The sequence below is a fragment of the Pseudorca crassidens genome, chromosome 4, assembly GCF_039906515.1.
Source record: "Pseudorca crassidens isolate mPseCra1 chromosome 4, mPseCra1.hap1, whole genome shotgun sequence".
Classification (NCBI taxonomy): Eukaryota; Metazoa; Chordata; class Mammalia; order Artiodactyla; family Delphinidae; genus Pseudorca; species Pseudorca crassidens.
In genome coordinates this window covers 87,594,876-87,622,289 of record NC_090299.1, presented here as the reverse complement: position 1 = coordinate 87,622,289, position 27,414 = coordinate 87,594,876, and positions in this window count along the sequence as shown.

Sequence of the window (27,414 nt, the reverse complement as noted above, 5' to 3'; positions counted from 1 at the left end):
AAGCCTGTCCCGTTGTCGTGCCCTACCTGCACCCTCCACGGTCCCCGCTCCCAGTCCTAAGGCGTCCGTCCCGTGACAGGTCCTCGAACCCCCCACCTCTGGCGCGCCCTGACCTGCACCCTCCACGGTCCCCCGACACGTCCTCGAACCCCCCACCTCTGGCGCGCCCTGACCTGCACCCTCACCCTCGCCCACACACTTACCCGAAGCCTTACGGTAACCCGTGCAGGAATCCGAACACGTACGCTAACGACACTCCCCCGTCCTGGTTTTTCCAGGCTCTTGATACTGCTTGCCAAATTGCAAAGCACCCATTTCTCCCCACTATTCTAATGTCCATGGAGGCAGGTGTTCGAAGAAGTAGAGTTAGTTTGTTTGGGTGCGTGTGTTTGCATGCATGAAAAGTAGACCGAGAAGTCCCTTCGTGGGATTCAGATGGACTCCACGTAAGTCTGGTGTCCAGGAGCCAAGGTCCCGTCGTACCAAACGGCTGCTTCAGTGTGTGAGTGTAGGCCTGTGGCTCTTCGAAAAGGGACAGTGGGCATAGAGTCCCTCAGGTGGCTCTCATATGCTTAAATTCTCCTGTGAGTGAGTTCCTAATGTGGAGCAATTGATCAAGTCAATGCTTCATTCCTACAGAGAGAGAATTCTGCAGTTCTCTTCCTCGACGAGCAGAAGATCAGAAAACCCTTTCTGTTTCCAACCAGATTCTGTGTGCAAAGTGCTCTGGGATCCAGCCTAGGACCTACCTGTACATAGAGATTCACGTCTGCACTGCTGCACAGGTAAGGGAAATCGCCTCCTGCTTTCAGGCGAGCCCTCCGGGCATTAGGATACAGTTTGGACATTTCTTCTTTAGCTTCAGTTGAAAGTGCACTCTGGTCAAACACCTGGAAGAGAACACGAGGCCCAAAGTGTTATTGCAATGTGTTCTTTGCATGTTCAGCCAAGGGCCGCCCCCCCGCCCACACCTTACGCTAACCCCTACTCTCATCCTATCCCGTACACTAACGCTAACACTAAGCCGTCCCCTAACCCGTTGTCATACCCTCAACCCTACCCGAACCCGTTGTCGGCCCCGAAACTGGACCCTACCCCATACCCGTTCCCTTACCCTAATCCGAATTCATACACTACACTAACACAACACTACCATGTACCCTAACAGTACCCTAAAGCAAGCCTGATCCCGAACCCGTACCCTAATACGTCCCCTAACTGTAACCCTTCCCCTTCCCCGAACCATACCCTACTCCTAACCCGTACACTCACACTAACCCATCCCCTAACCCTTACCCTAACTTGGATCCTAATCTGTACCTTCAACCGTACCCATTCCCTAACCCACACACTAACACTAACCCGTAGCCTAAAACGTCCCCTCCACCCTACCCGAACCCGTTGTCGGCCCCGAAACTGGACCCTACCCCATACCCGTTCCCTAACCCAACACGTACCCTAACAGTACCCTAACCTGTCCCCTAAACCGAGCCCGATCCCTAACCCTCTAACCCTCTAACCCTAATCCACATCCTAACCCGTCCCCTAAGACGAAACCCTCCACTAACAAACACTGACCCTCACCGTAATCCGTTTTCGGACCCTAACGCTAACCAATAGACTTCATTACTACCCCAGACCCTAACCCGTACCCTAGCCCAAATCCCTTGTTGGACCCTAAACTGTCCACTGAACCGTCCCTGTTCCCTAATCCTAAGCAGAACCCTCAACCTTACGCTAACCCAGACACGAACACTCATCTGTACCCTAACACGTACCCGGACCCTAACAAGTACTCGAAGCCTAACTCGTTGTCGTACCCGTACCTGGACCCGAAACCTTACCTGTTCCTGAACCCTAAACCCACCCAAAAGCCCTTCCCCTAACTCGTACCCTAATCCTAATCTGTACACTGACCCGTACCCTAACCTGGACCCTGATCCTTGAACTACTCCTAACCTGTACCTGGACCCGAAACCATCTCTCTTCCCTAAGCAGAACCCTTCACCGACCGTACACTCACCCTCACACTAAGCCTTATCCGTAACCTGGACCGTAAGCCTGTCCCGTTGTCGTGCCCTACCTGCACCCTCCACGGTCCCCGCTCCCAGTCCTAAGGCGTCCGTCCCGTGACAGGTCCTCGAACCCCCCACCTCTGGCGCGCCCTGACCTGCACCCTCCACGGTCCCCCGACACGTCCTCGAACCCCCCACCTCTGGCGCGCCCTGACCTGCACCCTCACCCTCGCCCACACACTTACCCGAAGCCTTACGGTAACCCGTGCAGGAATCCGAACACGTACGCTAACGACACTCCCCCGTCCTGGTTTTTCCAGGCTCTTGATACTGCTTGCCAAATTGCAAAGCACCCATTTCTCCCCACTATTCTAATGTCCATGGAGGCAGGTGTTCGAAGAAGTAGAGTTAGTTTGTTTGGGTGCGTGTGTTTGCATGCATGAAAAGTAGACCGAGAAGTCCCTTCGTGGGATTCAGATGGACTCCACGTAAGTCTGGTGTCCAGGAGCCAAGGTCCCGTCGTACCAAACGGCTGCTTCAGTGTGTGAGTGTAGGCCTGTGGCTCTTCGAAAAGGGACAGTGGGCATAGAGTCCCTCAGGTGGCTCTCATATGCTTGAATTCTCCTGTGAGTGAGTTCCTAATGTGGAGCAATTGATCAAGTCAATGCTTCATTCCTACAGAGAGAGAATTCTGCAGTTCTCTTCCTCGACGAGCAGAAGATCAGAAAACCCTTTCTGTTTCCAACCAGATTCTGTGTGCAAAGTGCTCTGGGATCCAGCCTAGGACCTACCTGTACATAGAGATTCACGTCTGCACTGCTGCACAGGTAAGGGAAATCGCCTCCTGCTTTCAGGCGAGCCCTCCGGGCATTAGGATACAGTTTGGACATTTCTTCTTTAGCTTCAGTTGAAAGTGCACTCTGGTCAAACACCTGGAAGAGAACACGAGGCCCAAAGTGTTATTGCAATGTGTTCTTTGCATGTTCAGCCAAGGGCCGCCCCCCCGCCCACACCTTACGCTAACCCCTACTCTCATCCTATCCCGTACACTAACGCTAACACTAAGCCGTCCCCTAACCCGTTGTCATACCCTCAACCCTACCCGAACCCGTTGTCGGCCCCGAAACTGGACCCTACCCCATACCCGTTCCCTTACCCTAATCCGAATTCATACACTACACTAACACAACACTACCATGTACCCTAACAGTACCCTAAAGCAAGCCTGATCCCGAACCCGTACCCTAATACGTCCCCTAACTGTAACCCTTCCCCTTCCCCGAACCATACCCTACTCCTAACCCGTACACTCACACTAACCCATCCCCTAACCCTTACCCTAACTTGGATCCTAATCTGTACCTTCAACCGTACCCATTCCCTAACCCACACACTAACACTAACCCGTAGCCTAAAACGTCCCCTCCACCCTACCCGAACCCGTTGTCGGCCCCGAAACTGGACCCTACCCCATACCCGTTCCCTAACCCAACACGTACCCTAACAGTACCCTAACCTGTCCCCTAAACCGAGCCCGATCCCTAACCCTCTAACCCTCTAACCCTAATCCACATCCTAACCCGTCCCCTAAGACGAAACCCTCCACTAACAAACACTGACCCTCACCGTAATCCGTTTTCGGACCCTAACGCTAACCAATAGACTTCATTACTACCCCAGACCCTAACCCGTACCCTAGCCCAAATCCCTTGTTGGACCCTAAACTGTCCACTGAACCGTCCCTGTTCCCTAATCCTAAGCAGAACCCTCAACCTTACGCTAACCCAGACACGAACACTCATCTGTACCCTAACACGTACCCGGACCCTAACAAGTACTCGAAGCCTAACTCGTTGTCGTACCCGTACCTGGACCCGAAACCTTACCTGTTCCTGAACCCTAAACCCACCCAAAAGCCCTTCCCCTAACTCGTACCCTAATCCTAATCTGTACACTGACCCGTACCCTAACCTGGACCCTGATCCTTGAACTACTCCTAACCTGTACCTGGACCCGAAACCATCTCTCTTCCCTAAGCAGAACCCTTCACCGACCGTACACTCACCCTCACACTAAGCCTTATCCGTAACCTGGACCGTAAGCCTGTCCCGTTGTCGTGCCCTACCTGCACCCTCCACGGTCCCCGCTCCCAGTCCTAAGGCGTCCGTCCCGTGACAGGTCCTCGAACCCCCCACCTCTGGCGCGCCCTGACCTGCACCCTCCACGGTCCCCCGACACGTCCTCGAACCCCCCACCTCTGGCGCGCCCTGACCTGCACCCTCACCCTCGCCCACACACTTACCCGAAGCCTTACGGTAACCCGTGCAGGAATCCGAACACGTACGCTAACGACACTCCCCCGTCCTGGTTTTTCCAGGCTCTTGATACTGCTTGCCAAATTGCAAAGCACCCATTTCTCCCCACTATTCTAATGTCCATGGAGGCAGGTGTTCGAAGAAGTAGAGTTAGTTTGTTTGGGTGCGTGTGTTTGCATGCATGAAAAGTAGACCGAGAAGTCCCTTCGTGGGATTCAGATGGACTCCACGTAAGTCTGGTGTCCAGGAGCCAAGGTCCCGTCGTACCAAACGGCTGCTTCAGTGTGTGAGTGTAGGCCTGTGGCTCTTCGAAAAGGGACAGTGGGCATAGAGTCCCTCAGGTGGCTCTCATATGCTTGAATTCTCCTGTGAGTGAGTTCCTAATGTGGAGCAATTGATCAAGTCAATGCTTCATTCCTACAGAGAGAGAATTCTGCAGTTCTCTTCCTCGACGAGCAGAAGATCAGAAAACCCTTTCTGTTTCCAACCAGATTCTGTGTGCAAAGTGCTCTGGGATCCAGCCTAGGACCTACCTGTACATAGAGATTCACGTCTGCACTGCTGCACAGGTAAGGGAAATCGCCTCCTGCTTTCAGGCGAGCCCTCCGGGCATTAGGATACAGTTTGGACATTTCTTCTTTAGCTTCAGTTGAAAGTGCACTCTGGTCAAACACCTGGAAGAGAACACGAGGCCCAAAGTGTTATTGCAATGTGTTCTTTGCATGTTCAGCCAAGGGCCGCCCCCCCGCCCACACCTTACGCTAACCCCTACTCTCATCCTATCCCGTACACTAACGCTAACACTAAGCCGTCCCCTAACCCGTTGTCATACCCTCAACCCTACCCGAACCCGTTGTCGGCCCCGAAACTGGACCCTACCCCATACCCGTTCCCTTACCCTAATCCGAATTCATACACTACACTAACACAACACTACCATGTACCCTAACAGTACCCTAAAGCAAGCCTGATCCCGAACCCGTACCCTAATACGTCCCCTAACTGTAACCCTTCCCCTTCCCCGAACCATACCCTACTCCTAACCCGTACACTCACACTAACCCATCCCCTAACCCTTACCCTAACTTGGATCCTAATCTGTACCTTCAACCGTACCCATTCCCTAACCCACACACTAACACTAACCCGTAGCCTAAAACGTCCCCTCCACCCTACCCGAACCCGTTGTCGGCCCCGAAACTGGACCCTACCCCATACCCGTTCCCTAACCCAACACGTACCCTAACAGTACCCTAACCTGTCCCCTAAACCGAGCCCGATCCCTAACCCTCTAACCCTCTAACCCTAATCCACATCCTAACCCGTCCCCTAAGACGAAACCCTCCACTAACAAACACTGACCCTCACCGTAATCCGTTTTCGGACCCTAACGCTAACCAATAGACTTCATTACTACCCCAGACCCTAACCCGTACCCTAGCCCAAATCCCTTGTTGGACCCTAAACTGTCCACTGAACCGTCCCTGTTCCCTAATCCTAAGCAGAACCCTCAACCTTACGCTAACCCAGACACGAACACTCATCTGTACCCTAACACGTACCCGGACCCTAACAAGTACTCGAAGCCTAACTCGTTGTCGTACCCGTACCTGGACCCGAAACCTTACCTGTTCCTGAACCCTAAACCCACCCAAAAGCCCTTCCCCTAACTCGTACCCTAATCCTAATCTGTACACTGACCCGTACCCTAACCTGGACCCTGATCCTTGAACTACTCCTAACCTGTACCTGGACCCGAAACCATCTCTCTTCCCTAAGCAGAACCCTTCACCGACCGTACACTCACCCTCACACTAAGCCTTATCCGTAACCTGGACCGTAAGCCTGTCCCGTTGTCGTGCCCTACCTGCACCCTCCACGGTCCCCGCTCCCAGTCCTAAGGCGTCCGTCCCGTGACAGGTCCTCGAACCCCCCACCTCTGGCGCGCCCTGACCTGCACCCTCCACGGTCCCCCGACACGTCCTCGAACCCCCCACCTCTGGCGCGCCCTGACCTGCACCCTCACCCTCGCCCACACACTTACCCGAAGCCTTACGGTAACCCGTGCAGGAATCCGAACACGTACGCTAACGACACTCCCCCGTCCTGGTTTTTCCAGGCTCTTGATACTGCTTGCCAAATTGCAAAGCACCCATTTCTCCCCACTATTCTAATGTCCATGGAGGCAGGTGTTCGAAGAAGTAGAGTTAGTTTGTTTGGGTGCGTGTGTTTGCATGCATGAAAAGTAGACCGAGAAGTCCCTTCGTGGGATTCAGATGGACTCCACGTAAGTCTGGTGTCCAGGAGCCAAGGTCCCGTCGTACCAAACGGCTGCTTCAGTGTGTGAGTGTAGGCCTGTGGCTCTTCGAAAAGGGACAGTGGGCATAGAGTCCCTCAGGTGGCTCTCATATGCTTGAATTCTCCTGTGAGTGAGTTCCTAATGTGGAGCAATTGATCAAGTCAATGCTTCATTCCTACAGAGAGAGAATTCTGCAGTTCTCTTCCTCGACGAGCAGAAGATCAGAAAACCCTTTCTGTTTCCAACCAGATTCTGTGTGCAAAGTGCTCTGGGATCCAGCCTAGGACCTACCTGTACATAGAGATTCACGTCTGCACTGCTGCACAGGTAAGGGAAATCGCCTCCTGCTTTCAGGCGAGCCCTCCGGGCATTAGGATACAGTTTGGACATTTCTTCTTTAGCTTCAGTTGAAAGTGCACTCTGGTCAAACACCTGGAAGAGAACACGAGGCCCAAAGTGTTATTGCAATGTGTTCTTTGCATGTTCAGCCAAGGGCCGCCCCCCCGCCCACACCTTACGCTAACCCCTACTCTCATCCTATCCCGTACACTAACGCTAACACTAAGCCGTCCCCTAACCCGTTGTCATACCCTCAACCCTACCCGAACCCGTTGTCGGCCCCGAAACTGGACCCTACCCCATACCCGTTCCCTTACCCTAATCCGAATTCATACACTACACTAACACAACACTACCATGTACCCTAACAGTACCCTAAAGCAAGCCTGATCCCGAACCCGTACCCTAATACGTCCCCTAACTGTAACCCTTCCCCTTCCCCGAACCATACCCTACTCCTAACCCGTACACTCACACTAACCCATCCCCTAACCCTTACCCTAACTTGGATCCTAATCTGTACCTTCAACCGTACCCATTCCCTAACCCACACACTAACACTAACCCGTAGCCTAAAACGTCCCCTCCACCCTACCCGAACCCGTTGTCGGCCCCGAAACTGGACCCTACCCCATACCCGTTCCCTAACCCAACACGTACCCTAACAGTACCCTAACCTGTCCCCTAAACCGAGCCCGATCCCTAACCCTCTAACCCTCTAACCCTAATCCACATCCTAACCCGTCCCCTAAGACGAAACCCTCCACTAACAAACACTGACCCTCACCGTAATCCGTTTTCGGACCCTAACGCTAACCAATAGACTTCATTACTACCCCAGACCCTAACCCGTACCCTAGCCCAAATCCCTTGTTGGACCCTAAACTGTCCACTGAACCGTCCCTGTTCCCTAATCCTAAGCAGAACCCTCAACCTTACGCTAACCCAGACACGAACACTCATCTGTACCCTAACACGTACCCGGACCCTAACAAGTACTCGAAGCCTAACTCGTTGTCGTACCCGTACCTGGACCCGAAACCTTACCTGTTCCTGAACCCTAAACCCACCCAAAAGCCCTTCCCCTAACTCGTACCCTAATCCTAATCTGTACACTGACCCGTACCCTAACCTGGACCCTGATCCTTGAACTACTCCTAACCTGTACCTGGACCCGAAACCATCTCTCTTCCCTAAGCAGAACCCTTCACCGACCGTACACTCACCCTCACACTAAGCCTTATCCGTAACCTGGACCGTAAGCCTGTCCCGTTGTCGTGCCCTACCTGCACCCTCCACGGTCCCCGCTCCCAGTCCTAAGGCGTCCGTCCCGTGACAGGTCCTCGAACCCCCCACCTCTGGCGCGCCCTGACCTGCACCCTCCACGGTCCCCCGACACGTCCTCGAACCCCCCACCTCTGGCGCGCCCTGACCTGCACCCTCACCCTCGCCCACACACTTACCCGAAGCCTTACGGTAACCCGTGCAGGAATCCGAACACGTACGCTAACGACACTCCCCCGTCCTGGTTTTTCCAGGCTCTTGATACTGCTTGCCAAATTGCAAAGCACCCATTTCTCCCCACTATTCTAATGTCCATGGAGGCAGGTGTTCGAAGAAGTAGAGTTAGTTTGTTTGGGTGCGTGTGTTTGCATGCATGAAAAGTAGACCGAGAAGTCCCTTCGTGGGATTCAGATGGACTCCACGTAAGTCTGGTGTCCAGGAGCCAAGGTCCCGTCGTACCAAACGGCTGCTTCAGTGTGTGAGTGTAGGCCTGTGGCTCTTCGAAAAGGGACAGTGGGCATAGAGTCCCTCAGGTGGCTCTCATATGCTTGAATTCTCCTGTGAGTGAGTTCCTAATGTGGAGCAATTGATCAAGTCAATGCTTCATTCCTACAGAGAGAGAATTCTGCAGTTCTCTTCCTCGACGAGCAGAAGATCAGAAAACCCTTTCTGTTTCCAACCAGATTCTGTGTGCAAAGTGCTCTGGGATCCAGCCTAGGACCTACCTGTACATAGAGATTCACGTCTGCACTGCTGCACAGGTAAGGGAAATCGCCTCCTGCTTTCAGGCGAGCCCTCCGGGCATTAGGATACAGTTTGGACATTTCTTCTTTAGCTTCAGTTGAAAGTGCACTCTGGTCAAACACCTGGAAGAGAACACGAGGCCCAAAGTGTTATTGCAATGTGTTCTTTGCATGTTCAGCCAAGGGCCGCCCCCCCGCCCACACCTTACGCTAACCCCTACTCTCATCCTATCCCGTACACTAACGCTAACACTAAGCCGTCCCCTAACCCGTTGTCATACCCTCAACCCTACCCGAACCCGTTGTTGGCCCCGAAACTGGACCCTACCCCATACCCGTTCCCTTACCCTAATCCGAATTCATACACTACACTAACACAACACTACCATGTACCCTAACAGTACCCTAAAGCAAGCCTGATCCCGAACCCGTACCCTAATACGTCCCCTAACTGTAACCCTTCCCCTTCCCCGAACCATACCCTACTCCTAACCCGTACACTCACACTAACCCATCCCCTAACCCTTACCCTAACTTGGATCCTAATCTGTACCTTCAACCGTACCCATTCCCTAACCCACACACTAACACTAACCCGTAGCCTAAAACGTCCCCTCCACCCTACCCGAACCCGTTGTCGGCCCCGAAACTGGACCCTACCCCATACCCGTTCCCTAACCCAACACGTACCCTAACAGTACCCTAACCTGTCCCCTAAACCGAGCCCGATCCCTAACCCTCTAACCCTCTAACCCTAATCCACATCCTAACCCGTCCCCTAAGACGAAACCCTCCACTAACAAACACTGACCCTCACCGTAATCCGTTTTCGGACCCTAACGCTAACCAATAGACTTCATTACTACCCCAGACCCTAACCCGTACCCTAGCCCAAATCCCTTGTTGGACCCTAAACTGTCCACTGAACCGTCCCTGTTCCCTAATCCTAAGCAGAACCCTCAACCTTACGCTAACCCAGACACGAACACTCATCTGTACCCTAACACGTACCCGGACCCTAACAAGTACTCGAAGCCTAACTCGTTGTCGTACCCGTACCTGGACCCGAAACCTTACCTGTTCCTGAACCCTAAACCCACCCAAAAGCCCTTCCCCTAACTCGTACCCTAATCCTAATCTGTACACTGACCCGTACCCTAACCTGGACCCTGATCCTTGAACTACTCCTAACCTGTACCTGGACCCGAAACCATCTCTCTTCCCTAAGCAGAACCCTTCACCGACCGTACACTCACCCTCACACTAAGCCTTATCCGTAACCTGGACCGTAAGCCTGTCCCGTTGTCGTGCCCTACCTGCACCCTCCACGGTCCCCGCTCCCAGTCCTAAGGCGTCCGTCCCGTGACAGGTCCTCGAACCCCCCACCTCTGGCGCGCCCTGACCTGCACCCTCCACGGTCCCCCGACACGTCCTCGAACCCCCCACCTCTGGCGCGCCCTGACCTGCACCCTCACCCTCGCCCACACACTTACCCGAAGCCTTACGGTAACCCGTGCAGGAATCCGAACACGTACGCTAACGACACTCCCCCGTCCTGGTTTTTCCAGGCTCTTGATACTGCTTGCCAAATTGCAAAGCACCCATTTCTCCCCACTATTCTAATGTCCATGGAGGCAGGTGTTCGAAGAAGTAGAGTTAGTTTGTTTGGGTGCGTGTGTTTGCATGCATGAAAAGTAGACCGAGAAGTCCCTTCGTGGGATTCAGATGGACTCCACGTAAGTCTGGTGTCCAGGAGCCAAGGTCCCGTCGTACCAAACGGCTGCTTCAGTGTGTGAGTGTAGGCCTGTGGCTCTTCGAAAAGGGACAGTGGGCATAGAGTCCCTCAGGTGGCTCTCATATGCTTGAATTCTCCTGTGAGTGAGTTCCTAATGTGGAGCAATTGATCAAGTCAATGCTTCATTCCTACAGAGAGAGAATTCTGCAGTTCTCTTCCTCGACGAGCAGAAGATCAGAAAACCCTTTCTGTTTCCAACCAGATTCTGTGTGCAAAGTGCTCTGGGATCCAGCCTAGGACCTACCTGTACATAGAGATTCACGTCTGCACTGCTGCACAGGTAAGGGAAATCGCCTCCTGCTTTCAGGCGAGCCCTCCGGGCATTAGGATACAGTTTGGACATTTCTTCTTTAGCTTCAGTTGAAAGTGCACTCTGGTCAAACACCTGGAAGAGAACACGAGGCCCAAAGTGTTATTGCAATGTGTTCTTTGCATGTTCAGCCAAGGGCCGCCCCCCCGCCCACACCTTACGCTAACCCCTACTCTCATCCTATCCCGTACACTAACGCTAACACTAAGCCGTCCCCTAACCCGTTGTCATACCCTCAACCCTACCCGAACCCGTTGTCGGCCCCGAAACTGGACCCTACCCCATACCCGTTCCCTTACCCTAATCCGAATTCATACACTACACTAACACAACACTACCATGTACCCTAACAGTACCCTAAAGCAAGCCTGATCCCGAACCCGTACCCTAATACGTCCCCTAACTGTAACCCTTCCCCTTCCCCGAACCATACCCTACTCCTAACCCGTACACTCACACTAACCCATCCCCTAACCCTTACCCTAACTTGGATCCTAATCTGTACCTTCAACCGTACCCATTCCCTAACCCACACACTAACACTAACCCGTAGCCTAAAACGTCCCCTCCACCCTACCCGAACCCGTTGTCGGCCCCGAAACTGGACCCTACCCCATACCCGTTCCCTAACCCAACACGTACCCTAACAGTACCCTAACCTGTCCCCTAAACCGAGCCCGATCCCTAACCCTCTAACCCTCTAACCCTAATCCACATCCTAACCCGTCCCCTAAGACGAAACCCTCCACTAACAAACACTGACCCTCACCGTAATCCGTTTTCGGACCCTAACGCTAACCAATAGACTTCATTACTACCCCAGACCCTAACCCGTACCCTAGCCCAAATCCCTTGTTGGACCCTAAACTGTCCACTGAACCGTCCCTGTTCCCTAATCCTAAGCAGAACCCTCAACCTTACGCTAACCCAGACACGAACACTCATCTGTACCCTAACACGTACCCGGACCCTAACAAGTACTCGAAGCCTAACTCGTTGTCGTACCCGTACCTGGACCCGAAACCTTACCTGTTCCTGAACCCTAAACCCACCCAAAAGCCCTTCCCCTAACTCGTACCCTAATCCTAATCTGTACACTGACCCGTACCCTAACCTGGACCCTGATCCTTGAACTACTCCTAACCTGTACCTGGACCCGAAACCATCTCTCTTCCCTAAGCAGAACCCTTCACCGACCGTACACTCACCCTCACACTAAGCCTTATCCGTAACCTGGACCGTAAGCCTGTCCCGTTGTCGTGCCCTACCTGCACCCTCCACGGTCCCCGCTCCCAGTCCTAAGGCGTCCGTCCCGTGACAGGTCCTCGAACCCCCCACCTCTGGCGCGCCCTGACCTGCACCCTCCACGGTCCCCCGACACGTCCTCGAACCCCCCACCTCTGGCGCGCCCTGACCTGCACCCTCACCCTCGCCCACACACTTACCCGAAGCCTTACGGTAACCCGTGCAGGAATCCGAACACGTACGCTAACGACACTCCCCCGTCCTGGTTTTTCCAGGCTCTTGATACTGCTTGCCAAATTGCAAAGCACCCATTTCTCCCCACTATTCTAATGTCCATGGAGGCAGGTGTTCGAAGAAGTAGAGTTAGTTTGTTTGGGTGCGTGTGTTTGCATGCATGAAAAGTAGACCGAGAAGTCCCTTCGTGGGATTCAGATGGACTCCACGTAAGTCTGGTGTCCAGGAGCCAAGGTCCCGTCGTACCAAACGGCTGCTTCAGTGTGTGAGTGTAGGCCTGTGGCTCTTCGAAAAGGGACAGTGGGCATAGAGTCCCTCAGGTGGCTCTCATATGCTTGAATTCTCCTGTGAGTGAGTTCCTAATGTGGAGCAATTGATCAAGTCAATGCTTCATTCCTACAGAGAGAGAATTCTGCAGTTCTCTTCCTCGACGAGCAGAAGATCAGAAAACCCTTTCTGTTTCCAACCAGATTCTGTGTGCAAAGTGCTCTGGGATCCAGCCTAGGACCTACCTGTACATAGAGATTCACGTCTGCACTGCTGCACAGGTAAGGGAAATCGCCTCCTGCTTTCAGGCGAGCCCTCCGGGCATTAGGATACAGTTTGGACATTTCTTCTTTAGCTTCAGTTGAAAGTGCACTCTGGTCAAACACCTGGAAGAGAACACGAGGCCCAAAGTGTTATTGCAATGTGTTCTTTGCATGTTCAGCCAAGGGCCGCCCCCCCGCCCACACCTTACGCTAACCCCTACTCTCATCCTATCCCGTACACTAACGCTAACACTAAGCCGTCCCCTAACCCGTTGTCATACCCTCAACCCTACCCGAACCCGTTGTCGGCCCCGAAACTGGACCCTACCCCATACCCGTTCCCTTACCCTAATCCGAATTCATACACTACACTAACACAACACTACCATGTACCCTAACAGTACCCTAAAGCAAGCCTGATCCCGAACCCGTACCCTAATACGTCCCCTAACTGTAACCCTTCCCCTTCCCCGAACCATACCCTACTCCTAACCCGTACACTCACACTAACCCATCCCCTAACCCTTACCCTAACTTGGATCCTAATCTGTACCTTCAACCGTACCCATTCCCTAACCCACACACTAACACTAACCCGTAGCCTAAAACGTCCCCTCCACCCTACCCGAACCCGTTGTCGGCCCCGAAACTGGACCCTACCCCATACCCGTTCCCTAACCCAACACGTACCCTAACAGTACCCTAACCTGTCCCCTAAACCGAGCCCGATCCCTAACCCTCTAACCCTCTAACCCTAATCCACATCCTAACCCGTCCCCTAAGACGAAACCCTCCACTAACAAACACTGACCCTCACCGTAATCCGTTTTCGGACCCTAACGCTAACCAATAGACTTCATTACTACCCCAGACCCTAACCCGTACCCTAGCCCAAATCCCTTGTTGGACCCTAAACTGTCCACTGAACCGTCCCTGTTCCCTAATCCTAAGCAGAACCCTCAACCTTACGCTAACCCAGACACGAACACTCATCTGTACCCTAACACGTACCCGGACCCTAACAAGTACTCGAAGCCTAACTCGTTGTCGTACCCGTACCTGGACCCGAAACCTTACCTGTTCCTGAACCCTAAACCCACCCAAAAGCCCTTCCCCTAACTCGTACCCTAATCCTAATCTGTACACTGACCCGTACCCTAACCTGGACCCTGATCCTTGAACTACTCCTAACCTGTACCTGGACCCGAAACCATCTCTCTTCCCTAAGCAGAACCCTTCACCGACCGTACACTCACCCTCACACTAAGCCTTATCCGTAACCTGGACCGTAAGCCTGTCCCGTTGTCGTGCCCTACCTGCACCCTCCACGGTCCCCGCTCCCAGTCCTAAGGCGTCCGTCCCGTGACAGGTCCTCGAACCCCCCACCTCTGGCGCGCCCTGACCTGCACCCTCCACGGTCCCCCGACACGTCCTCGAACCCCCCACCTCTGGCGCGCCCTGACCTGCACCCTCACCCTCGCCCACACACTTACCCGAAGCCTTACGGTAACCCGTGCAGGAATCCGAACACGTACGCTAACGACACTCCCCCGTCCTGGTTTTTCCAGGCTCTTGATACTGCTTGCCAAATTGCAAAGCACCCATTTCTCCCCACTATTCTAATGTCCATGGAGGCAGGTGTTCGAAGAAGTAGAGTTAGTTTGTTTGGGTGCGTGTGTTTGCATGCATGAAAAGTAGACCGAGAAGTCCCTTCGTGGGATTCAGATGGACTCCACGTAAGTCTGGTGTCCAGGAGCCAAGGTCCCGTCGTACCAAACGGCTGCTTCAGTGTGTGAGTGTAGGCCTGTGGCTCTTCGAAAAGGGACAGTGGGCATAGAGTCCCTCAGGTGGCTCTCATATGCTTGAATTCTCCTGTGAGTGAGTTCCTAATGTGGAGCAATTGATCAAGTCAATGCTTCATTCCTACAGAGAGAGAATTCTGCAGTTCTCTTCCTCGACGAGCAGAAGATCAGAAAACCCTTTCTGTTTCCAACCAGATTCTGTGTGCAAAGTGCTCTGGGATCCAGCCTAGGACCTACCTGTACATAGAGATTCACGTCTGCACTGCTGCACAGGTAAGGGAAATCGCCTCCTGCTTTCAGGCGAGCCCTCCGGGCATTAGGATACAGTTTGGACATTTCTTCTTTAGCTTCAGTTGAAAGTGCACTCTGGTCAAACACCTGGAAGAGAACACGAGGCCCAAAGTGTTATTGCAATGTGTTCTTTGCATGTTCAGCCAAGGGCCGCCCCCCCGCCCACACCTTACGCTAACCCCTACTCTCATCCTATCCCGTACACTAACGCTAACACTAAGCCGTCCCCTAACCCGTTGTCATACCCTCAACCCTACCCGAACCCGTTGTCGGCCCCGAAACTGGACCCTACCCCATACCCGTTCCCTTACCCTAATCCGAATTCATACACTACACTAACACAACACTACCATGTACCCTAACAGTACCCTAAAGCAAGCCTGATCCCGAACCCGTACCCTAATACGTCCCCTAACTGTAACCCTTCCCCTTCCCCGAACCATACCCTACTCCTAACCCGTACACTCACACTAACCCATCCCCTAACCCTTACCCTAACTTGGATCCTAATCTGTACCTTCAACCGTACCCATTCCCTAACCCACACACTAACACTAACCCGTAGCCTAAAACGTCCCCTCCACCCTACCCGAACCCGTTGTCGGCCCCGAAACTGGACCCTACCCCATACCCGTTCCCTAACCCAACACGTACCCTAACAGTACCCTAACCTGTCCCCTAAACCGAGCCCGATCCCTAACCCTCTAACCCTCTAACCCTAATCCACATCCTAACCCGTCCCCTAAGACGAAACCCTCCACTAACAAACACTGACCCTCACCGTAATCCGTTTTCGGACCCTAACGCTAACCAATAGACTTCATTACTACCCCAGACCCTAACCCGTACCCTAGCCCAAATCCCTTGTTGGACCCTAAACTGTCCACTGAACCGTCCCTGTTCCCTAATCCTAAGCAGAACCCTCAACCTTACGCTAACCCAGACACGAACACTCATCTGTACCCTAACACGTACCCGGACCCTAACAAGTACTCGAAGCCTAACTCGTTGTCGTACCCGTACCTGGACCCGAAACCTTACCTGTTCCTGAACCCTAAACCCACCCAAAAGCCCTTCCCCTAACTCGTACCCTAATCCTAATCTGTACACTGACCCGTACCCTAACCTGGACCCTGATCCTTGAACTACTCCTAACCTGTACCTGGACCCGAAACCATCTCTCTTCCCTAAGCAGAACCCTTCACCGACCGTACACTCACCCTCACACTAAGCCTTATCCGTAACCTGGACCGTAAGCCTGTCCCGTTGTCGTGCCCTACCTGCACCCTCCACGGTCCCCGCTCCCAGTCCTAAGGCGTCCGTCCCGTGACAGGTCCTCGAACCCCCCACCTCTGGCGCGCCCTGACCTGCACCCTCCACGGTCCCCCGACACGTCCTCGAACCCCCCACCTCTGGCGCGCCCTGACCTGCACCCTCACCCTCGCCCACACACTTACCCGAAGCCTTACGGTAACCCGTGCAGGAATCCGAACACGTACGCTAACGACACTCCCCCGTCCTGGTTTTTCCAGGCTCTTGATACTGCTTGCCAAATTGCAAAGCACCCATTTCTCCCCACTATTCTAATGTCCATGGAGGCAGGTGTTCGAAGAAGTAGAGTTAGTTTGTTTGGGTGCGTGTGTTTGCATGCATGAAAAGTAGACCGAGAAGTCCCTTCGTGGGATTCAGATGGACTCCACGTAAGTCTGGTGTCCAGGAGCCAAGGTCCCGTCGTACCAAACGGCTGCTTCAGTGTGTGAGTGTAGGCCTGTGGCTCTTCGAAAAGGGACAGTGGGCATAGAGTCCCTCAGGTGGCTCTCATATGCTTGAATTCTCCTGTGAGTGAGTTCCTAATGTGGAGCAATTGATCAAGTCAATGCTTCATTCCTACAGAGAGAGAATTCTGCAGTTCTCTTCCTCGACGAGCAGAAGATCAGAAAACCCTTTCTGTTTCCAACCAGATTCTGTGTGCAAAGTGCTCTGGGATCCAGCCTAGGACCTACCTGTACATAGAGATTCACGTCTGCACTGCTGCACAGGTAAGGGAAATCGCCTCCTGCTTTCAGGCGAGCCCTCCGGGCATTAGGATACAGTTTGGACATTTCTTCTTTAGCTTCAGTTGAAAGTGCACTCTGGTCAAACACCTGGAAGAGAACACGAGGCCCAAAGTGTTATTGCAATGTGTTCTTTGCATGTTCAGCCAAGGGCCGCCCCCCCGCCCACACCTTACGCTAACCCCTACTCTCATCCTATCCCGTACACTAACGCTAACACTAAGCCGTCCCCTAACCCGTTGTCATACCCTCAACCCTACCCGAACCCGTTGTCGGCCCCGAAACTGGACCCTACCCCATACCCGTTCCCTTACCCTAATCCGAATTCATACACTACACTAACACAACACTACCATGTACCCTAACAGTACCCTAAAGCAAGCCTGATCCCGAACCCGTACCCTAATACGTCCCCTAACTGTAACCCTTCCCCTTCCCCGAACCATACCCTACTCCTAACCCGTACACTCACACTAACCCATCCCCTAACCCTTACCCTAACTTGGATCCTAATCTGTACCTTCAACCGTACCCATTCCCTAACCCACACACTAACACTAACCCGTAGCCTAAAACGTCCCCTCCACCCTACCCGAACCCGTTGTCGGCCCCGAAACTGGACCCTACCCCATACCCGTTCCCTAACCCAACACGTACCCTAACAGTACCCTAACCTGTCCCCTAAACCGAGCCCGATCCCTAACCCTCTAACCCTAATCCACATCCTAACCCGTCCCCTAAGACGAAACCCTCCACTAACAAACACTGACCCTCACCGTAATCCGTTTTCGGACCCTAACGCTAACCAATAGACTTCATTACTACCCCAGACCCTAACCCGTACCCTAGCCCAAATCCCTTGTTGGACCCTAAACTGTCCACTGAACCGTCCCTGTTCCCTAATCCTAAGCAGAACCCTCAACCTTACGCTAACCCAGACACGAACACTCATCTGTACCCTAACACGTACCCGGACCCTAACAAGTACTCGAAGCCTAACTCGTTGTCGTACCCGTACCTGGACCCGAAACCTTACCTGTTCCTGAACCCTAAACCCACCCAAAAGCCCTTCCCCTAACTCGTACCCTAATCCTAATCTGTACACTGACCCGTACCCTAACCTGGACCCTGATCCTTGAACTACTCCTAACCTGTACCTGGACCCGAAACCATCTCTCTTCCCTAAGCAGAACCCTTCACCGACCGTACACTCACCCTCACACTAAGCCTTATCCGTAACCTGGACCGTAAGCCTGTCCCGTTGTCGTGCCCTACCTGCACCCTCCACGGTCCCCGCTCCCAGTCCTAAGGCGTCCGTCCCGTGACAGGTCCTCGAACCCCCCACCTCTGGCGCGCCCTGACCTGCACCCTCCACGGTCCCCCGACACGTCCTCGAACCCCCCACCTCTGGCGCGCCCTGACCTGCACCCTCACCCTCGCCCACACACTTACCCGAAGCCTTACGGTAACCCGTGCAGGAATCCGAACACGTACGCTAACGACACTCCCCCGTCCTGGTTTTTCCAGGCTCTTGATACTGCTTGCCAAATTGCAAAGCACCCATTTCTCCCCACTATTCTAATGTCCATGGAGGCAGGTGTTCGAAGAAGTAGAGTTAGTTTGTTTGGGTGCGTGTGTTTGCATGCATGAAAAGTAGACCGAGAAGTCCCTTCGTGGGATTCAGATGGACTCCACGTAAGTCTGGTGTCCAGGAGCCAAGGTCCCGTCGTACCAAACGGCTGCTTCAGTGTGTGAGTGTAGGCCTGTGGCTCTTCGAAAAGGGACAGTGGGCATAGAGTCCCTCAGGTGGCTCTCATATGCTTGAATTCTCCTGTGAGTGAGTTCCTAATGTGGAGCAATTGATCAAGTCAATGCTTCATTCCTACAGAGAGAGAATTCTGCAGTTCTCTTCCTCGACGAGCAGAAGATCAGAAAACCCTTTCTGTTTCCAACCAGATTCTGTGTGCAAAGTGCTCTGGGATCCAGCCTAGGACCTACCTGTACATAGAGATTCACGTCTGCACTGCTGCACAGGTAAGGGAAATCGCCTCCTGCTTTCAGGCGAGCCCTCCGGGCATTAGGATACAGTTTGGACATTTCTTCTTTAGCTTCAGTTGAAAGTGCACTCTGGTCAAACACCTGGAAGAGAACACGAGGCCCAAAGTGTTATTGCAATGTGTTCTTTGCATGTTCAGCCAAGGGCCGCCCCCCCGCCCACACCTTACGCTAACCCCTACTCTCATCCTATCCCGTACACTAACGCTAACACTAAGCCGTCCCCTAACCCGTTGTCATACCCTCAACCCTACCCGAACCCGTTGTCGGCCCCGAAACTGGACCCTACCCCATACCCGTTCCCTTACCCTAATCCGAATTCATACACTACACTAACACAACACTACCATGTACCCTAACAGTACCCTAAAGCAAGCCTGATCCCGAACCCGTACCCTAATACGTCCCCTAACTGTAACCCTTCCCCTTCCCCGAACCATACCCTACTCCTAACCCGTACACTCACACTAACCCATCCCCTAACCCTTACCCTAACTTGGATCCTAATCTGTACCTTCAACCGTACCCATTCCCTAACCCACACACTAACACTAACCCGTAGCCTAAAACGTCCCCTCCACCCTACCCGAACCCGTTGTCGGCCCCGAAACTGGACCCTACCCCATACCCGTTCCCTAACCCAACACGTACCCTAACAGTACCCTAACCTGTCCCCTAAACCGAGCCCGATCCCTAACCCTCTAACCCTCTAACCCTAATCCACATCCTAACCCGTCCCCTAAGACGAAACCCTCCACTAACAAACACTGACCCTCACCGTAATCCGTTTTCGGACCCTAACGCTAACCAATAGACTTCATTACTACCCCAGACCCTAACCCGTACCCTAGCCCAAATCCCTTGTTGGACCCTAAACTGTCCACTGAACCGTCCCTGTTCCCTAATCCTAAGCAGAACCCTCAACCTTACGCTAACCCAGACACGAACACTCATCTGTACCCTAACACGTACCCGGACCCTAACAAGTACTCGAAGCCTAACTCGTTGTCGTACCCGTACCTGGACCCGAAACCTTACCTGTTCCTGAACCCTAAACCCACCCAAAAGCCCTTCCCCTAACTCGTACCCTAATCCTAATCTGTACACTGACCCGTACCCTAACCTGGACCCTGATCCTTGAACTACTCCTAACCTGTACCTGGACCCGAAACCATCTCTCTTCCCTAAGCAGAACCCTTCACCGACCGTACACTCACCCTCACACTAAGCCTTATCCGTAACCTGGACCGTAAGCCTGTCCCGTTGTCGTGCCCTACCTGCACCCTCCACGGTCCCCGCTCCCAGTCCTAAGGCGTCCGTCCCGTGACAGGTCCTCGAACCCCCCACCTCTGGCGCGCCCTGACCTGCACCCTCCACGGTCCCCCGACACGTCCTCGAACCCCCCACCTCTGGCGCGCCCTGACCTGCACCCTCACCCTCGCCCACACACTTACCCGAAGCCTTACGGTAACCCGTGCAGGAATCCGAACACGTACGCTAACGACACTCCCCCGTCCTGGTTTTTCCAGGCTCTTGATACTGCTTGCCAAATTGCAAAGCACCCATTTCTCCCCACTATTCTAATGTCCATGGAGGCAGGTGTTCGAAGAAGTAGAGTTAGTTTGTTTGGGTGCGTGTGTTTGCATGCATGAAAAGTAGACCGAGAAGTCCCTTCGTGGGATTCAGATGGACTCCACGTAAGTCTGGTGTCCAGGAGCCAAGGTCCCGTCGTACCAAACGGCTGCTTCAGTGTGTGAGTGTAGGCCTGTGGCTCTTCGAAAAGGGACAGTGGGCATAGAGTCCCTCAGGTGGCTCTCATATGCTTGAATTCTCCTGTGAGTGAGTTCCTAATGTGGAGCAATTGATCAAGTCAATGCTTCATTCCTACAGAGAGAGAATTCTGCAGTTCTCTTCCTCGACGAGCAGAAGATCAGAAAACCCTTTCTGTTTCCAACCAGATTCTGTGTGCAAAGTGCTCTGGGATCCAGCCTAGGACCTACCTGTACATAGAGATTCACGTCTGCACTGCTGCACAGGTAAGGGAAATCGCCTCCTGCTTTCAGGCGAGCCCTCCGGGCATTAGGATACAGTTTGGACATTTCTTCTTTAGCTTCAGTTGAAAGTGCACTCTGGTCAAACACCTGGAAGAGAACACGAGGCCCAAAGTGTTATTGCAATGTGTTCTTTGCATGTTCAGCCAAGGGCCGCCCCCCCGCCCACACCTTACGCTAACCCCTACTCTCATCCTATCCCGTACACTAACGCTAACACTAAGCCGTCCCCTAACCCGTTGTCATACCCTCAACCCTACCCGAACCCGTTGTCGGCCCCGAAACTGGACCCTACCCCATACCCGTTCCCTTACCCTAATCCGAATTCATACACTACACTAACACAACACTACCATGTACCCTAACAGTACCCTAAAGCAAGCCTGATCCCGAACCCGTACCCTAATACGTCCCCTAACTGTAACCCTTCCCCTTCCCCGAACCATACCCTACTCCTAACCCGTACACTCACACTAACCCATCCCCTAACCCTTACCCTAACTTGGATCCTAATCTGTACCTTCAACCGTACCCATTCCCTAACCCACACACTAACACTAACCCGTAGCCTAAAACGTCCCCTCCACCCTACCCGAACCCGTTGTCGGCCCCGAAACTGGACCCTACCCCATACCCGTTCCCTAACCCAACACGTACCCTAACAGTACCCTAACCTGTCCCCTAAACCGAGCCCGATCCCTAACCCTCTAACCCTCTAACCCTAATCCACATCCTAACCCGTCCCCTAAGACGAAACCCTCCACTAACAAACACTGACCCTCACCGTAATCCGTTTTCGGACCCTAACGCTAACCAATAGACTTCATTACTACCCCAGACCCTAACCCGTACCCTAGCCCAAATCCCTTGTTGGACCCTAAACTGTCCACTGAACCGTCCCTGTTCCCTAATCCTAAGCAGAACCCTCAACCTTACGCTAACCCAGACACGAACACTCATCTGTACCCTAACACGTACCCGGACCCTAACAAGTACTCGAAGCCTAACTCGTTGTCGTACCCGTACCTGGACCCGAAACCTTACCTGTTCCTGAACCCTAAACCCACCCAAAAGCCCTTCCCCTAACTCGTACCCTAATCCTAATCTGTACACTGACCCGTACCCTAACCTGGACCCTGATCCTTGAACTACTCCTAACCTGTACCTGGACCCGAAACCATCTCTCTTCCCTAAGCAGAACCCTTCACCGACCGTACACTCACCCTCACACTAAGCCTTATCCGTAACCTGGACCGTAAGCCTGTCCCGTTGTCGTGCCCTACCTGCACCCTCCACGGTCCCCGCTCCCAGTCCTAAGGCGTCCGTCCCGTGACAGGTCCTCGAACCCCCCACCTCTGGCGCGCCCTGACCTGCACCCTCCACGGTCCCCCGACACGTCCTCGAACCCCCCACCTCTGGCGCGCCCTGACCTGCACCCTCACCCTCGCCCACACACTTACCCGAAGCCTTACGGTAACCCGTGCAGGAATCCGAACACGTACGCTAACGACACTCCCCCGTCCTGGTTTTTCCAGGCTCTTGATACTGCTTGCCAAATTGCAAAGCACCCATTTCTCCCCACTATTCTAATGTCCATGGAGGCAGGTGTTCGAAGAAGTAGAGTTAGTTTGTTTGGGTGCGTGTGTTTGCATGCATGAAAAGTAGACCGAGAAGTCCCTTCGTGGGATTCAGATGGACTCCACGTAAGTCTGGTGTCCAGGAGCCAAGGTCCCGTCGTACCAAACGGCTGCTTCAGTGTGTGAGTGTAGGCCTGTGGCTCTTCGAAAAGGGACAGTGGGCATAGAGTCCCTCAGGTGGCTCTCATATGCTTGAATTCTCCTGTGAGTGAGTTCCTAATGTGGAGCAATTGATCAAGTCAATGCTTCATTCCTACAGAGAGAGAATTCTGCAGTTCTCTTCCTCGACGAGCAGAAGATCAGAAAACCCTTTCTGTTTCCAACCAGATTCTGTGTGCAAAGTGCTCTGGGATCCAGCCTAGGACCTACCTGTACATAGAGATTCACGTCTGCACTGCTGCACAGGTAAGGGAAATCGCCTCCTGCTTTCAGGCGAGCCCTCCGGGCATTAGGATACAGTTTGGACATTTCTTCTTTAGCTTCAGTTGAAAGTGCACTCTGGTCAAACACCTGGAAGAGAACACGAGGCCCAAAGTGTTATTGCAATGTGTTCTTTGCATGTTCAGCCAAGGGCCGCCCCCCCGCCCACACCTTACGCTAACCCCTACTCTCATCCTATCCCGTACACTAACGCTAACACTAAGCCGTCCCCTAACCCGTTGTCATACCCTCAACCCTACCCGAACCCGTTGTCGGCCCCGAAACTGGACCCTACCCCATACCCGTTCCCTTACCCTAATCCGAATTCATACACTACACTAACACAACACTACCATGTACCCTAACAGTACCCTAAAGCAAGCCTGATCCCGAACCCGTACCCTAATACGTCCCCTAACTGTAACCCTTCCCCTTCCCCGAACCATACCCTACTCCTAACCCGTACACTCACACTAACCCATCCCCTAACCCTTACCCTAACTTGGATCCTAATCTGTACCTTCAACCGTACCCATTCCCTAACCCACACACTAACACTAACCCGTAGCCTAAAACGTCCCCTCCACCCTACCCGAACCCGTTGTCGGCCCCGAAACTGGACCCTACCCCATACCCGTTCCCTAACCCAACACGTACCCTAACAGTACCCTAACCTGTCCCCTAAACCGAGCCCGATCCCTAACCCTCTAACCCTCTAACCCTAATCCACATCCTAACCCGTCCCCTAAGACGAAACCCTCCACTAACAAACACTGACCCTCACCGTAATCCGTTTTCGGACCCTAACGCTAACCAATAGACTTCATTACTACCCCAGACCCTAACCCGTACCCTAGCCCAAATCCCTTGTTGGACCCTAAACTGTCCACTGAACCGTCCCTGTTCCCTAATCCTAAGCAGAACCCTCAACCTTACGCTAACCCAGACACGAACACTCATCTGTACCCTAACACGTACCCGGACCCTAACAAGTACTCGAAGCCTAACTCGTTGTCGTACCCGTACCTGGACCCGAAACCTTACCTGTTCCTGAACCCTAAACCCACCCAAAAGCCCTTCCCCTAACTCGTACCCTAATCCTAATCTGTACACTGACCCGTACCCTAACCTGGACCCTGATCCTTGAACTACTCCTAACCTGTACCTGGACCCGAAACCATCTCTCTTCCCTAAGCAGAACCCTTCACCGACCGTACACTCACCCTCACACTAAGCCTTATCCGTAACCTGGACCGTAAGCCTGTCCCGTTGTCGTGCCCTACCTGCACCCTCCACGGTCCCCGCTCCCAGTCCTAAGGCGTCCGTCCCGTGACAGGTCCTCGAACCCCCCACCTCTGGCGCGCCCTGACCTGCACCCTCCACGGTCCCCCGACACGTCCTCGAACCCCCCACCTCTGGCGCGCCCTGACCTGCACCCTCACCCTCGCCCACACACTTACCCGAAGCCTTACGGTAACCCGTGCAGGAATCCGAACACGTACGCTAACGACACTCCCCCGTCCTGGTTTTTCCAGGCTCTTGATACTGCTTGCCAAATTGCAAAGCACCCATTTCTCCCCACTATTCTAATGTCCATGGAGGCAGGTGTTCGAAGAAGTAGAGTTAGTTTGTTTGGGTGCGTGTGTTTGCATGCATGAAAAGTAGACCGAGAAGTCCCTTCGTGGGATTCAGATGGACTCCACGTAAGTCTGGTGTCCAGGAGCCAAGGTCCCGTCGTACCAAACGGCTGCTTCAGTGTGTGAGTGTAGGCCTGTGGCTCTTCGAAAAGGGACAGTGGGCATAGAGTCCCTCAGGTGGCTCTCATATGCTTGAATTCTCCTGTGAGTGAGTTCCTAATGTGGAGCAATTGATCAAGTCAATGCTTCATTCCTACAGAGAGAGAATTCTGCAGTTCTCTTCCTCGACGAGCAGAAGATCAGAAAACCCTTTCTGTTTCCAACCAGATTCTGTGTGCAAAGTGCTCTGGGATCCAGCCTAGGACCTACCTGTACATAGAGATTCACGTCTGCACTGCTGCACAGGTAAGGGAAATCGCCTCCTGCTTTCAGGCGAGCCCTCCGGGCATTAGGATACAGTTTGGACATTTCTTCTTTAGCTTCAGTTGAAAGTGCACTCTGGTCAAACACCTGGAAGAGAACACGAGGCCCAAAGTGTTATTGCAATGTGTTCTTTGCATGTTCAGCCAAGGGCCGCCCCCCCGCCCACACCTTACGCTAACCCCTACTCTCATCCTATCCCGTACACTAACGCTAACACTAAGCCGTCCCCTAACCCGTTGTCATACCCTCAACCCTACCCGAACCCGTTGTCGGCCCCGAAACTGGACCCTACCCCATACCCGTTCCCTTACCCTAATCCGAATTCATACACTACACTAACACAACACTACCATGTACCCTAACAGTACCCTAAAGCAAGCCTGATCCCGAACCCGTACCCTAATACGTCCCCTAACTGTAACCCTTCCCCTTCCCCGAACCATACCCTACTCCTAACCCGTACACTCACACTAACCCATCCCCTAACCCTTACCCTAACTTGGATCCTAATCTGTACCTTCAACCGTACCCATTCCCTAACCCACACACTAACACTAACCCGTAGCCTAAAACGTCCCCTCCACCCTACCCGAACCCGTTGTCGGCCCCGAAACTGGACCCTACCCCATACCCGTTCCCTAACCCAACACGTACCCTAACAGTACCCTAACCTGTCCCCTAAACCGAGCCCGATCCCTAACCCTCTAACCCTCTAACCCTAATCCACATCCTAACCCGTCCCCTAAGACGAAACCCTCCACTAACAAACACTGACCCTCACCGTAATCCGTTTTCGGACCCTAACGCTAACCAATAGACTTCATTACTACCCCAGACCCTAACCCGTACCCTAGCCCAAATCCCTTGTTGGACCCTAAACTGTCCACTGAACCGTCCCTGTTCCCTAATCCTAAGCAGAACCCTCAACCTTACGCTAACCCAGACACGAACACTCATCTGTACCCTAACACGTACCCGGACCCTAACAAGTACTCGAAGCCTAACTCGTTGTCGTACCCGTACCTGGACCCGAAACCTTACCTGTTCCTGAACCCTAAACCCACCCAAAAGCCCTTCCCCTAACTCGTACCCTAATCCTAATCTGTACACTGACCCGTACCCTAACCTGGACCCTGATCCTTGAACTACTCCTAACCTGTACCTGGACCCGAAACCATCTCTCTTCCCTAAGCAGAACCCTTCACCGACCGTACACTCACCCTCACACTAAGCCTTATCCGTAACCTGGACCGTAAGCCTGTCCCGTTGTCGTGCCCTACCTGCACCCTCCACGGTCCCCGCTCCCAGTCCTAAGGCGTCCGTCCCGTGACAGGTCCTCGAACCCCCCACCTCTGGCGCGCCCTGACCTGCACCCTCCACGGTCCCCCGACACGTCCTCGAACCCCCCACCTCTGGCGCGCCCTGACCTGCACCCTCACCCTCGCCCACACACTTACCCGAAGCCTTACGGTAACCCGTGCAGGAATCCGAACACGTACGCTAACGACACTCCCCCGTCCTGGTATTTCCAGGCTCTTGATACTGCTTGCCAAATTGCAAAGCACCCATTTCTCCCCACTATTCTAATGTCCATGGAGGCAGGTGTTCGAAGAAGTAGAGTTAGTTTGTTTGGGTGCGTGTGTTTGCATGCATGAAAAGTAGACCGAGAAGTCCCTTCGTGGGATTCAGATGGACTCCACGTAAGTCTGGTGTCCAGGAGCCAAGGTCCCGTCGTACCAAACGGCTGCTTCAGTGTGTGAGTGTAGGCCTGTGGCTCTTCGAAAAGGGACAGTGGGCATAGAGTCCCTCAGGTGGCTCTCATATGCTTGAATTCTCCTGTGAGTGAGTTCCTAATGTGGAGCAATTGATCAAGTCAATGCTTCATTCCTACAGAGAGAGAATTCTGCAGTTCTCTTCCTCGACGAGCAGAAGATC